The following is a 15,121-nucleotide window of genomic DNA, read 5'->3' as shown; positions in this document are numbered from 1 at the left end:
GCATCGGTCGATCACGCCTCACCCGTTTGCAGGTAAAGAATATCCCTTCCTCCCTCCCCCTTTCCCTCTCCTCCTCGTGGTGTAACATTCGGTCCACAACCTCCTTGGCCGAAACTTCCTTTGTCGCCGCTCCCCGCATGCGCTGCTTCCTTCGCCGCTTTCTCCACGAAACCTTCTTCGCCTTATTGTTCATCCCCACAGACGATATCGAGGCAACATCCGTGCTAGCGGTGGGGGACGGTGTACCCGACGACGACATGTAGGGCGACGGGCGGGGTCGCCACCGCAGATGGGGGAGCAAGCAACAGCGGAGCTATGTAGGGCCATGCCCCCCCCCCCCCCCCCCAACCCATGTTTAATAGTAGGTATATGTAATTGCGCACCCTGCAGCTTTTGGACAACACATGCACATAGGCCTTTGATGAATTTCTTCGCTAGCTAAGACTCAATGAAACACATACGTGCGAAGCTAAAACTCAACCAAGTAGCCAAGCAGCTTAATCAATTTCTTGGCTAGCTAATAGTACGATGCACGTCTATCCGTAGACATACGCACGTGAACCTGGGCTTTCACTAGGGCTATATTCAGATCGATTGATCTTCAACAGAGCGACTCTCTCGACCGAACTCACGTAAACTTAGCGAACGGAAAGACTGATCGGGATTGCCACGACGCCATCCATGAACCAAGCCACCACACTGCCACGACGCCCACGTCGAGGAGAAGATCGCCTCTGATCTACGTGCATCAAGGAGGTCCAGACGGAGGAACAAGGGCACACCTGAGACGGTCATCTTTGGTTCTTCGCCACTTACCGGTGGTCGTTGCTGTCTGTAAGAAATCAAGGGTCGATTGGTTGAGGCGTCATGATCTCCTGGGATCACCTGCCGTATATTTATATCACAATAGATCGATCAGAGATCGTTACAGAGTAGGACACGGCTGGGACAATTGACGTACAAGTCAATTGCCTGTATACAACTAGAACTCCACGTCTGATACATATACTTATTCTAACACACCTCCCCTGTAATATGATCAGTTGCTCCAGTATCAAAGTACCAATTGGAATCAACTCCATATGAAGTAGTGGATGCTCCATCATATCTCTCTTCGGTGACATAATTTGGGTCAAACCGATACCAGCACTTATGAGCTGGATGCCCAATCTTACCACAAATCTGGCAAAGTAGGCCTCTCACCGCGAGGAAGATTCGTTCCACTTCCTGGCCCTGGTCGTCCTCCGCGGCGATTATTGTTGGAGTAACTGTTGTGCCCATGGTTATAGTTGTTCCCGTGGTTGTAGGTATTGCCGTAGTTGTTGTAGCCTCCATGATTGTTGTTGCCGTAGCCACCGGGTTGCCACCACTATTGTTTTTGCCTCCACGATTTCCTTTGCCATGTCCTCCTCGTGCAGCAAGATTCACTGACGAGTTATACTGTTGCAACCCAGAATTTTGTGACTCCAAGCGTGCTTCAAACGGAAGAAACTGAGCATAAATTTTGCTCAAGGAATAGGCATCGGTTCTAGCACCAATGGATGAGACAAACGGATTCTATTCTGTATCCAATCCGGCAAGGATCTGAGAGATGAGATCATCGTCTTCTATCTTCTTCCCTGCTGCTGTGAGTTCGTCCGCAATGCCCCGCATCTTCGTGAAGTACGCGGTGGCGGTCATCTCGTTCTTCCGAGTGCCGGCGAACAGGGTCCGAAGTTGAATAACTCGTGACCGAGAGATGGAGGAGTACATCTCCTCAAGAGCTGTCCAGACCTACGCGGACGTCTTCATGGAGACGACTTGAGTTAGAACTTCGCGCGAAAGAGAGGTCAGCAGCGATCCAAGAACTTGCTGATCTTGGGCTATCCAGCGAGCGTACTCGGGATTTGGCACCGTCTCATTGCCTGATTTGTCGGCCTTCTGGACATCAAGGGTCTTGGCCGGAGCTTGAATTGAGCCATCCAGGTATCCACGAGCTGTGCGCCTCGGATTGGAGGCAGGACCGTCGCCTTCCACAGGAGGAAGTTGTCGCGGCCGAGCTTCTCGCGGGAGGTGTCGCCAAGCGTCGCCATGGGCTGGCTGATCGAGGAAGAAGCTCCTGGGGAACCGCCGAAGGGAACGAGAGACATCTAGATGCGACATTGAAGAGAAGGCTCTGATACCATGTAAGAAATCAAGGGTCGGTTGAGGCGTGATGATCTCCTTGGATCACCTGCCATATATTTATATCACAATAGATCGATCAGAGATCGTTACAGAGTAGGACACGGCTGGGACAATTGATGTACAAGTCAATTGCCTGTATACAACTAGAGCTCCACGTCCGATACTTATACTTATTCTAACACTGTCGGCCGGCCGGCACGCCACTCCTCGTCGCAGTCTGCCCCCCCCCCCCCCCCATACGAATTTGTCTACTTGATTTTGCAAGTGCCATCTACCCAGCTCAATTAAACCGTAAACTATTGGATCCCCTTTTGCAATGTTGCTTCTAGGAGTAAATTGGGGGCATCTCTAAATTTTGGAATATCTTGTTTTAATTTGGCAATTTACTATGCTTATTCATTTGACCTAATTGGGTTGTTTTAACCGAATTTAATGTCTTTCAAGTTTGAAGGCTGAGCGGCAACTTGTATATTTTGGTGTGCTTAGTTCTCTTATGAAGCATATGTATTGCTAATCATACATGTATTTTGTGATCAATATGTGTAATATAAGTATAGATTTTCCTGAAGGCTACAAGTTCTTGTTTGTTGAAGTTGGTTTTTTCTTGTCTTTGCCCCCCCCCCCCTCCCCCCCTTAGATTCTTGTCAAGCTCTACCACTGGGAGCAAGAGTCAAGGATGGCGACGGCTCGAACGCGGAGAATGGAGGACGGACACGAGAGGATGGAATCTGAGGTGAGTCCGGTCTGTTTGACAAGGCGGACGTGCCCGGGGCCGTCGGGCTTCCTCATGTCCGCTTCAGATATGGGCTAGATATGAAGAGTGCCGGTCAGTCCAACCCTGACAGTATGCATGGATTAAATAACTGAAAGATTTTGTAGCGTCCACACACCAGTTTCCTTTCCGAGTCAGAAAGTACGGCGTACTGAATGTCATTCTTGTGTTCTCGAATGTCTAAGACTAGCCACAATAGGTAGTAACATAAAATAGTAACATGCATATGTTACTACCTTTATAGTGGAGAGTAACATATGTGTGGTAATATGCAATACTTTATTTATTAGGCTATAGACACATCTTGCCTTGATATGTGTGATGTTACTCATACTAGTAGTAACTAGCTATGTTACCACTTTCATCTCTTTCTTCATTTATTGCACGCCACATCATCTATTTAACCTAGATATGTGTGATAATTTCTACCTATGTTACTCCCACTGTGGGTAGTCTAATGACAGTGTCTACGTAGCTATTTTCTGAGTGACCAATCACGAAATCGCAACCCAACCGGCCTCTCAAACGGGGGTTGGTGATCCATGAACCCCTGTGCACTGTAGGTTAACTTGCCGGTACAAAACTACAGGTCATATATCTATTGCTTTTGCTGTTGCAGTTGCATCATTTGTAGGCCAGCCACCTTTTTCAAGTGAAGCCAAATAGTGTCGCAACGATCACCGACCGCTATCACTGTACGTGTTCACAATTCATTTGTACACACGGTGGCAGGAGTTAATCAGGACGATGTGAGCAGCATCGTGCATTTGTTGTGCTCCGAAAAACAGTGACGAGCTACCACTTGCGTCTACCTACCCGTGTGTTGGAGGTCGGCCCCTTCCATACGTACCTTCATCGTGTTGCCCAAATGAGAGGCTAGTTAATAAGTACTCCCTCTGTAAACTAATATAAGAGCGCTTAGATCACTAGTTTATGAAGGAAGTAGCTGACTAAAATTTCGTCACATGTGCTCTAGCAATTTCACTCTTGGTTAGTTCTTGGTTGATGGTTAACTTAACTTTGTGCGCAACAATTATGACCCAACTGGTTGCATGGCCATCGCTGCATCGCTCCGTGCAATAGCTGACTAAACATGTCACGATGCCCGATTAATACTTGACGTAAACACACGGGAGCGCACACACTCTTGTGTCACTGCAGCGGTCCACAAGAAGGACATGCAGGAGCAGGAGCAGGCCCATGCATGTCGGTCGGCATGCATATCTACGGAACCAACCTTGCCTTTGGATTCAGTTCAATTCAATTCAAATCAAACCCCAGCAAGGCACATTTGCATTGCGAATTAATTTGTCATCGGTGCGTGCAGCTGGTCGGTTCACTGCTCATGGTGCGTACTGTTACTCCAACATTTTCTTTGATAGAATAAATATAGGATCAGTATATACTCCGTCATTTTTGTTTGCAGTGGAGAGGGGACACATGAATTTGCTCAGGATGTGGTGGTCAGCTGGATGTACTACTAGCAGGATTTCAATGCCCTCCTCGTGTGTGCCTTTGCCATTTGCCAAGTTGCTCCCTCTCTCCGTCTCAGGACCAACGACAGTTTTTTAGACAAACATGGACCAACGACAAGTCAGGGACCAACCACATTTTTTTTAGGGGTATGATAAAGGTAGCCCATTAATATTTCGGCAATTTCTGCGTGGCCATGTTGGCCCGGTCCTGCCATGCCGTGAGTGCCCGTTGTGGTGGCCTTGTATAACTTTGGGCCTAAACCTACAGTGTCAAATTAAGGGGTGCGTGTCAAATTCATTCAAACTCTTATGCGTGAACAGGACGAATCGTTCAAACTCTCCGTAGTCATATGGATTTGATGTTTGAATGATTATCAAAACTACTAAAATACTCCCTCCGTATCAAAATATAAGACGTTTTTGTGGGGTAAAAACGTCTTATAGTTTGGTACAGATGTATTAGTTGTTAGCAAGCATACAACACTTTTTCCAATTTTACTTTTTTCTGTTGCTACTTCCTTTTATTTTATTCTTTCTTCCCCAATATATATTTTAATTCCACATTAATTATATTCATGTTTCATCTTATTTTTATTTATTCTTGTTTACAGGTTTTCTTTGTTTGCCACATCTTTTTAATTTCTCCGTTTTCTTTGCCATTCATATTTATTTCTCTGTTTTTTGTGTTTCATTTTTAATTATTGGGTCATAGTTTTACCTTTATTTCAAAAGGAAAACTTTTGATTTTTTAAAATTTTATTTTTTTCACAAATAGATGGATATTCTTTGGAACCCATAAATTGAGTATTCATAACAAATGTTTCATCGAAGATACATGTGCATTACTTCTGTCATACATGAATCTTTTTATTATTTTTGAACATTTATTGTCTGTATTTATTTAATAACTTGATGCACTCTAAATGGTGTATATTTTTATTAAACTTGAATATTTTTTCCAAGAAATTTTCCACCATATTTAAAAAATATATGAACATTTTTAGTGTGAACTTTTATTATTAATATTTTATTTATTTCCCCCCTTTTGGTGCAAATGATTGAATTTTTTTAACTTTTCACAACCATATGAAATATTTGTTAAGAAACTGAACATTTTTAACTGTGAGATGAGCATTTCATGTCAAATATCAAAAATTTATATTCATATAAAAATTGCAATTGCATAATTATTTTATATATTAACCTGACATTTCAAAATACTATAAATTTATTAACTATTAAATCAAATATTCAAACCATTTTAAATATCCATAAAATAAGGAATTAATCTGCGAGAGCTGCGACCACTAACGCACGCTTAACGAGCTTTGCTACACTTACGGACTCAGTGTCACGGACTAGAACCTACAAGCTAACATGGGAACTAAAAAAAAGCTAACATGGAAACTATTTATTGAAAATCATATGGCCCCACACCGGAAATTAGCGAGGTGGTTGGATATTAGAGCATGGTTAATAATATAGTCAGCTGTTGGCTATAACATGTTGCCATGTCATTTATAGCCAATATAATAGCTAACACGTATAATAGTTGGCTATAAGAAAGTACTACTTTGTCAACATATGACTCGCCTTCCACTCTCACATAGCTTCTTGGAGCTCGTGCTATAGCCGGCTGTAAGTCTACAGCCTGCTTCCCTTCTTTCTCCTCTTCTCTCTCTTCCAACTAAGCAATAATACAATATTTAAATCCTTACAGCCCGCTTACATCATCCTATCATACTTGCTCTTAGCAGGGGGACACGTAATCCCGTATGCTCTTCCGTGACTTGTTGTCTGTAAGTCTAGGATTTTCGCCGTCTCCAGAGATCAAGCGAGCGAGGGTGGCACCTCCGTCAAGGGGAGTCGCCATCACTTCCCTAGTAATATACTATACTGATTGATCACCCTCAATTTCAGATAGACGTGGCTAAAGCTAGGACTGACTGTCATCGTCGATCCAACAGTTAGACGGGCACAGTATGTACATGTGTCGCGGCAATAATGTGCAGATCGGTTTATAATGTACCAACTATATGCGTCGTCAACACCAAAAGGCATGTGGCAGCATGGGATCGACAACGATGCGTGCATGGGTCCATCCAAAACCAAAATTCTAGTCTCTTCAGCGCACACGGTTGCACTATGCTACATATGCATTCCCGCCGTTCTTAAATATAAGTATTTTTAGAGATGTCAATATGAACTATATGTGAATGTATTTAGAGTGTAGATTCATTTGTTTTACTCTGTATGTAGCTCATATTTGAAATCTCTAGAAAGACTTATATTTAGGGATTGGAGTACCGTGCATATGCATGACTTAGGAAACGTGAAATTAATTAAGGGTGGGTCCATGAAAGAGACGATGTGTGAAGGGTTATGGTCAGCATCGTAGGACCACGTATTAAAGGTTTTCCTCCTGTAGTGAGAAACCTAGCCGCCGCCACAGGAGAGCCGCTCCTTCCCGCGCCGTCTTCTAGCGGCTCTCCTCCGCCGGCGATCTTTTGGTCGTCGGTGGTGAGGGGTGTTGCCGGATCCCGCGCGTGGGGATCGTTTATACATTTAGGTTTTAGGGCCCAAGAAACTTAGGGTTTTGGATCGTTCGACGTCTTGGCTTCGGCGGCGGCGACGACGATGCTGAATAAAGAAGCTTTGGATTCTTCTCCGACGAGGCGATCGTCTCTATGGTTGGTGAAGGATCTGGGAACTAGTCTGTTCAAGCGGGAATGTCATGGCGGCGGCGGCATCCTTGTGGTGGATATGTGTCCTCGAGCTCCACCGTTGCGACGGCGTCTGCTCCAACGTTGGCGTGGAGCTTGGGACGTAGTCGAGGAGCGGATGCAGATTGTGGTCTGCATCGACAACATCTGAAAGACGGAACGTGTGCTGGGCTCGTGGTTCGTGGATGGCAGGTATGGTTTCCTCCTCCGACGTCTTAGTTATGCGGGGGTGCCAGATCTGGAGTTCGATGGCGTGTCCGGGGTGTTGCCCCGGTCTGATTCGTTCAACGGCAATGGTTTCGCCTTTGGCGAGCCACCTTGGAGGTCTGCAAAGCTGCATATCAGCGATGGAGCCGCGTTGAACTCGGGTAAGAAGGTGATCCGTCATTTTTTTCTTTCGGTGGCTGCTATGGTGGTGCCGGAGGCAGGTGACGGGCGTTGGTGTCAAGCTCAGAGACGTTCTGCTGTCTTTTCAGTTTTATCATGTCTGTCTTTATGTGACTTGTACTTTAATCTTTATGATATGAATGAGACACATATTACCATGCAAAGGTGACGGGCGTTGGTGTCAAGCTCAGAGACGTTTTGCTATCTTTTCAGTTTTGTCATGTCGGTCTTTATGTGACTTGTACTTTAATCTTTATGATATGAATGAGACACATATTACATGCAAAACTAAACCAATCCTAATTAAGCAACTAACCACAGAAATATGGAATTATGAATTCTAAATCATTAGGATAGGGCCACTGAAGTCTGGAATAGCGGATCCATACGTGTTCGTGGCCCGTTCAAAAAAAAAAAACGTGTCCGTGGACCTTCAGAGACAGAAAACGCAGACATACAAATACAACCCGGTGGGTGGATGAAATTGAATTCGCTGCTGCCACAAGTCCAGGTCACGCAGCATATCCTCCTCCAAGGGGGAAACATCCTGTGTTGCCCACATATACATGCTCCCATGTTTCAATGTCAAAAAACTCAATTTTAAATGTATCAAAAAATTGTGAATTTTGCTATTGGTCTATTTCAGATCCAAAATATATACAATGAAAAAGAAAGAGGAATCTTCATGTGAATAGTGTTATTTTAGTTTTGGTCTTCTTGCCACACTATTCATGTTCAGTTTGTCTTTTTTTTCTTTTTCCGAGAAAACTTTCTATCTATTCATCAACTGTCAAGGTAATACAAAGAATATCGGAAGTAAAACTTACATTCAAGTTCATTGATTATCTAGCCACGACTACAAGCACTGGAGTGAGCAGAAGGCACGTTGCCGTCATCGCCCCTCCCTCATCAGAACCGGGCAAACATTGTTCTCGTAGACAGTTCGCAAGTCGTCGTGCAAAGGCCCCACAGGACCAGCCCACCAGGACAACTACAACCGCCGATGAAAAGAAGCATAGATCAGAACGATCCAACCTGCAGACACATAGAAGCCGACGAATGAAGAATGGATCCAAACGGGCTTACTGAAGACAAACACTGACCGGATCCCAGGAGATCAGCCGGAGAAACACCTCCACATGCCCTCCGACGATGCTAGAAACATCGTCAGGATGGAGGCTAGGCAGGAAGATCTTTATTCCATCTTTAGAAAATCGTTGTCGCCTCATCTTCAGCATGACATAAACCCTAAAAAAAACTTATCAAAACACATTAAAAAGGAGCCCTCTAGTCGGCAAAGACCGGGATCACCGCGCCTTCATAGTCCTAGGAGCATAGGAGACGAGGCGGACCAGAGCCAACGAGAGGCATGGAAAAACCCTACGTGTGCACCTTGGTTCGTAGGAGTGCAGGGGTATGGGGCGTGCCCAATGTGTATTGTGAGTTTGGATCTGAAACTTTTAATATTGGAGCATGGGAAGACAGGATATTCTCCCCTCCTCCAAGATAAGATGAAGCAGATACTAGATGCCTTCAGAAAAAACCAGTAAATGAAAACCAGCAGTCGTCGTCCTCGTCTCTCTCCGTTTCATTACAGAGAGAGAGCGCTAGAGAATGGTGGAGGCGCGCGTGGCGGAAGCAGACGAGACGGCGATGGTCCTGGGCAGCTGCGTCGGCGTGGGCCTGACATGTCCAACGGCCGGGACCCAACAGCGTCGTCTTCCCAACGTCACTCTTCTTGGACTCAATCTAGCTACTCGCCGCTGTCTGCTAACAATTTCCACGACCAAGTTTTTCAGTCGAACAATTATATACGTGTCAACGCATGCGTCGAGATCTGGGATAATTCTATACGTGTGCATCAGCAGCAGCTGGAGCGTGTGCGGGAGAGTAAGATAAGCCTGGCCTTGATACGGGGTGTCGATTAGTTTAGGGCAGAGCATAATCTGAAGCTCTGTACGTGTGATTACAGCATCATGATGCTGGCCAGCACCACCTGACCAGCCGCACACTATTTTACTCCTGCGTACACAAGTTTCCAAAACGAATACATCGATCCCCAAAACAAATCAACTATGTACACTCGTCGTTAAAGGGGAGTACTTGTAACATATTTCTTTCATTGGCACTGGCAGTACTCTCCAACGCGACCCTCAAACCTCCCGCATCCGCCCGAACAGCAGAAGCCATATAACGCGGTCCTTTATCGGCCCGCGGTGTGGTCTGGACGTACTCTCTCCTGCAAACCGGAGACAAACTTGGGAAGCTTTGTGGGATTCCGGACCACTATCACGCCAACTTATGACCGCCAGGGCCCACTCAAAACCCCTCTTCCTCCTGCGCGCGCTTCCCGTCCGGTGTCAGCGGCCCGCATTCATGCCGCTGTAGAGCGCGGTGGTCCATATTGAAGGTGGATCAGGGCGGACGTAACCTCTCACCGCCACCGCCGTTGAAGCGGCGCGCTGGCCGAGGCTACCGCCCGCTGCATGCGCGGCTGAACACACCTCCTCGCCGCATTCAAACGCCTTCATTAAACCCGCGTTGAAGCCGAGAAACCTACTTTGGCCACACGTCCGTTCAAGAGCGGGTCGGCATTGAACGCAACACCAGGCAGGCTCCTGCCGTCCACCATCTGTTTAAACGAGGCCATACGCCGGGCAAGAATCGCACCACTCCGCCGCTCATCATCTGCTCCTTCCACCATTTTCTCCACTCTTTTCATGGCATCCGGCGTGCAGGAAAAGCAGTTCTCCGGCATAAAAGACGGCAAGGTAGCCAACCAAGCCGGCCGGATACGAGCGAGGCAGCTCACTGCTCCACCTCCCACACCTAGCACGACGAAGCAAGTTGCCACCCAAGCCGGCGCGTGGTTTAGCAACTCACTGCTCCAAGCCAGCTCGCGGAGGAGTGGCGAGTTGCTCCAGGCCGGCACGACGTTGAGCACGGCGGCACGGGCATCGCCCCTGCTGTCGACGACGCCGCATTGTACCGTGCCTCATGTGCCTGCGATCGCGCCATCCGCCGTCAGCGCGCACGTAACCACGCTCTGCTTGCAAAGAAAGAAGTCGATTGCGCGGAGATCGATGAGTCGGTGGCCAGCGCATCCGTGTCCATCGCCAACATCGAAGGAAAGTAAAATACGGGAAGCCGCTGTCACTTACGTCCCAGGAAGGCCACCATCGGCGCGCTCCCGCTTGCACAGCCGGTGACTTTCCTGGTTCTTCAAAGCAGACCATCATCGACCCCCACCAGGCTCCACAGAAGCGGAGGCGCCCCCTTTCCCCTCCGGGTGAAGCATCAGCCGGCGGTTCCACTTCAATGAGCGGTTGGAAAAGCGAGCCGCCCTTTGCGCTGAAGCATATACCTTCAGGGCTCCCGGCAGTCGGGTAAGCAGGCTGCCGGACATGGGGAAGACAAAAGGGATCCGCCGCTGCCGGTGTAGACTAGTGCAGTGTATCCAAGTTGTGGTAGTGGAGCTCCGTGCGACTGTACGTGCACATAATTGTACCTTTTTAGTTAAAATATGTCCAAAGTGTAACCATTTTCGTCCGGTTTGTATGAGTTCCGTCATGTTTATATGAAATCTGGCCGTGTTTGCATGATTTTCATCCGGTTTGTTGAAAAAGTGATTGTAATGTATGCGGGTACGGTTGGATAGTGGCCTCCCGCATCCGTGTCCACGTACTTGTCCCCATGTCCGGAGAAGGATGCGGGAGGAAATTTGTGGGTCGTCGTTTGAGATGCCCTTACAAATATAATGCTAGATTATCTAAGATTTCTGTGGTAAAGTTAATGCTACGTTGATTCAAATGAATTTCACAATTCTTTGCAGGATTGAACTCACTAGAATTTTTTCTACACAACTTTTCTTTATTCTTAAGATTAGGACCTCATGGCCTTTTCTAAAGATTTCTTCGCAATTTTTTCAGAAGGGCAATTTTCATCAGCTCAAACTTCTTAGGCAACCATTTACTTTTCCCTATAGCATCAAACATTTACTTCACGAATCTCGGGTAGCTCTAATCCCGTATAATTCGGTAAAACATGCCATTTTTTACTGTGTGTTTTCCCAGGTTCTGAGAATGTTACAAATCAACAATTCTCTTGTATGACAAAGAAATAAACCTGGTCTAACCATTTGGTATGAGCTGTTCGCTATGTCAGAAAACAATCAACAACTGAAAAAAATAAGCTTGGTCTTGATTAGTGAGAACGAAGATGTATAAGCTGCATACATGTGCCGGTTAAATTCGATGAATGACGTACGTGTACAGTATATGTGCATGCATGCATTTTGAGAAGAGTCTTGAGACACGTGCCTGATCGATGAAACTATTTGCTTTTTCTTCCGTTCTCCTTTTGCACCGGCACCTCCCGGCCGCTTCACCAACCAACACGCACGGCACGACCCATCAACTAGACGTGTCGGGTCGTCTAAAAACAATGAGGTGCGGCCGGCCGGGCACAAAGCCGACGTGCCTACAGTGAGCCCCTTGTACATCCCATCAGTTTTCGGAAGAACAACAAGCAAGAAAATAAAGTTTTGATCCACAATGGAAATACACTACTACTACAAGTGTCAAGTGCACAAGTGTACCTACGTAGGGGTCAGGCCAAGTCCAGATCTGGCGGCATGAAGGAAGGAGACAAGAGGATGGACAGTGATGGGGACTTGTCGTTAGAGCGGTTGCTATCAACTGTTTTGTAAATTTGCCTCGTCGTGATCATGCCACCACTGAAATGCATGCACGGTGTCCTGCTGTCGCCGACCACGGCCCGGCGCCATGCATGCATTGCATGAAAGGGACCCAACAACAATTCTACTAGTATTTCAACCATCCATATTTCAACGATCCATCGATGTCTCCAAATTCAAAAAACAAGGAAAAATTCAAAATAAACCTTGAACTTTTTAGATGAAAGCTAATTCAAACTATGAACATCCAATCCTTGAAATCGGCGCACCAAACTTTGTGATCCCGGTCTATTTTCAACCTTGAAAGTGCTTAGCTGGGATTTCCTGACGTGGCAAATCAAATAGGGCCGGCCCATTAGCGCATTTGCTCGCTCTTGCTCATCTCTGGTTTTTCTTTGTTTTTTACTTCATGTTCTTTTGTTTTTCCTCTGGTTTTTTTTGTCATAGGTTTTTTGGCTTTCTTTATTCTTTCATAATACTTTGTTTATCACTGGTTTTCTTTGCTTTTTCTTTCTTTGTTATACAATTGGTTTCCTTTTTTTCTTTCTTGTTTTTCTTCCTCTATTTTTTCTTTGTTTGTTCTTTTTGCCAGTTTTAATTGGTTTTCCTTATTACACATGTCTAATTTTTCTCTATACACAATGTACATTTGTAACGCACACATGAAACATTTTTTATACACTTTCTTAACTTTTTTAAATACATTATTTAGTTTTTTAAAATACATGTTTTCTCAACCGTTTTGAATACACGGTAACAATTTACTTAATACACTTTTTACATTTTCTAAATGACAATAAAAAATTTATGAAACTATACAAACAATTGTTTATATTGTTCTTACACATTTGTTCAGGTTTCTTAGTTGTCACAAACAATTTCTAAAACTATATGACATTTTTTAGACGTCACATACATTTTTCTTACACATACTTTCAGGTTTCAAAATTTGTTCCATTTTTAAATTTCAAAAAGATTTTGCAGTTTAAAATTTTGCTCCCATATTTCAAAGTTTCAAAAAATCACACATTAAAATTTTGTCCCATTAAAAAAAATCAAAGAGTGTTCACACATTTTTTTTTCAGGTTTCAGTATTTGTTCCCATCTTCTCAAAAAATGTTTTTTTTAAGTGTCCGCCTTTTCATATTTGATCTTTTTTTCCAATTTTTTTCTCAAAATTGTCAAAAAGTGTTCGCCCTTTAATACTTTAGGAGATTGAGAAAATGGTTTACGTTTTCAATATTTGTTTTCCCTTAAAAATAATTTCAAATGTTGAGCTGAGGTTTGTAGTGAAATTGTTCGGGCCTCTCATTATATCACCAACAGTAATTAGTTTTAGTGGCTAGCGTGAGGAGTTAAGCATCCCCAGGTCGCAGGTTCGATTCCTCCTATTGTCGAGTTTTACATCACGTGGTATAAAAAAATTCTGCCAGGTCAACAATCCCTTGTTTGGGAGGGGTCGCGGGTGTAGAAAGGGGTGAGGGGGATGTCGGCGCGGCCATCCATCGGGCGAATTCACCGGCGGCGGCACGGGATGGGGTGAAAGCGGCACTGCCGGAGAGGGGGCGCACGAAATAAGCAGCGCGTGATGCCGTTTAGCTTCGCGCGCTGAACCGTTTTTGTCTTCGCTGGAGCGCCGGGACGGCTGCGCGCGCAAAAAAACTATTTTCCGAGCGCGGCGCTAATTTCGCGCGAGTAGCTGTGAGCGGCGTCACGTACGGAGTTGGAGCCGATGGGTTCTTGCATGCGGCGCCGTATCCGTACACACATCTCTGTCATCTGTCATGACAATGCCATATCCGTCTGGAGGGAGTACGGAGTATTTAATCTTCTCTCGCCATCCGATGTTGGTGGTGGACTTGGTTGAGCACAGCAGGCCATCGTGAGTCTCTGGGATAGCTCCTGCAGCAAAGTTGCTTTCAGTACTAGTACATGTAGGAATAGATAGCTCTCTGATTCCTTGTAGTACTCCCTCCAGACAGTATGATTCACGAGGCTGGCCAGGCTAGAAAGTAGAGTACTGGTACTCTACACTGATCGGTGTATACAGTACTACCAGTAGATGTATGTACACTAGGATAGGATGGGCCTGTATGGACTCGTTTTGAATGCATGATGTGTCTGCCAGAACACCCATGCATACGTTGCTCTGTCCGTCCATGGGTCGCTTGTATGCGGCGCCGTACGCACCCATTCGTGATACGTGCAGCCCTGCCGTGTACAATCAATTCTCTCGCTCGGGGCCCTCTTCTTGGAGTACTGGACGGGCTTGCAAACTGCCATCGTGCTGTGACTTTTTCCAGCAGCAACACGTATCGATGTACTAGTTGTCAAATAAAAAAAATTAGAACACGTATCGGTACCACCTCATGGCTTGATGGCTAGACGGTGATTCACGAATATGGCTACCTACCTAGCTACACATCAGTACTCACAAATCAACACCAGCACACATTACTCTTCGCTTCGGGTTTTCTCTTCACTTCTATCAGTCGCGTTGGCCTATTATCAAAGCTGAAGTTAGGGCATCTCCCACGTCGACCATCAAACGGCCCGCAACCGTCCCGCCCGAACGGTTTGGACATCATTTATCATTCAACATGGTAACCTATCATCCTTAAAAAAAAACATGGTAGCCTATCGTGGCCACGGTGGCTGACGATCCGGGTTACTAGATAAGCAGCAGGCGATGTACCGGTTCATCCGTAGCGCCCACCACATCCGATGTGAGCGATGGCGGCTGCTCGTCCTGCGGGTCGAGAGGGATGCCCTGTTCACGGAGATCGACACGGAGACGGACGATGAGGAAGCGCTGGCGTAGGTCGTCGCCAGCACCGCGTCGATCGCGTCGCCCACACGGTTTGCGCTGTTTGCACCGGCCACAAGGCAAGCCGTCCACACG

The 15,121-nt window shown here is 45.9% G+C and overlaps 1 non-coding gene across 1 annotated transcript; it reads right to left on the bottom strand.

Annotated features, from left to right (window-relative positions):
- Positions 1-1,480: 1,480 nt before the first annotated feature.
- On the bottom strand, positions 1,481-1,614 carry LOC120967620 (small nucleolar RNA Z247). The gene has a single exon (XR_005761347.1). It is a non-coding gene; the product is annotated as a small nucleolar RNA Z247 (small nucleolar RNA).
- Positions 1,615-15,121: the final 13,507 nt, after the last annotated feature.

Source organism: Aegilops tauschii, chromosome 6 (genome assembly GCF_002575655.3).
Source record: "Aegilops tauschii subsp. strangulata cultivar AL8/78 chromosome 6, Aet v6.0, whole genome shotgun sequence".
Classification (NCBI taxonomy): Eukaryota; Viridiplantae; Streptophyta; class Magnoliopsida; order Poales; family Poaceae; genus Aegilops; species Aegilops tauschii.
Note: the sequence above shows the minus strand (reverse complement) of the source record. Positions and strands in the feature narration are given on the sequence as shown.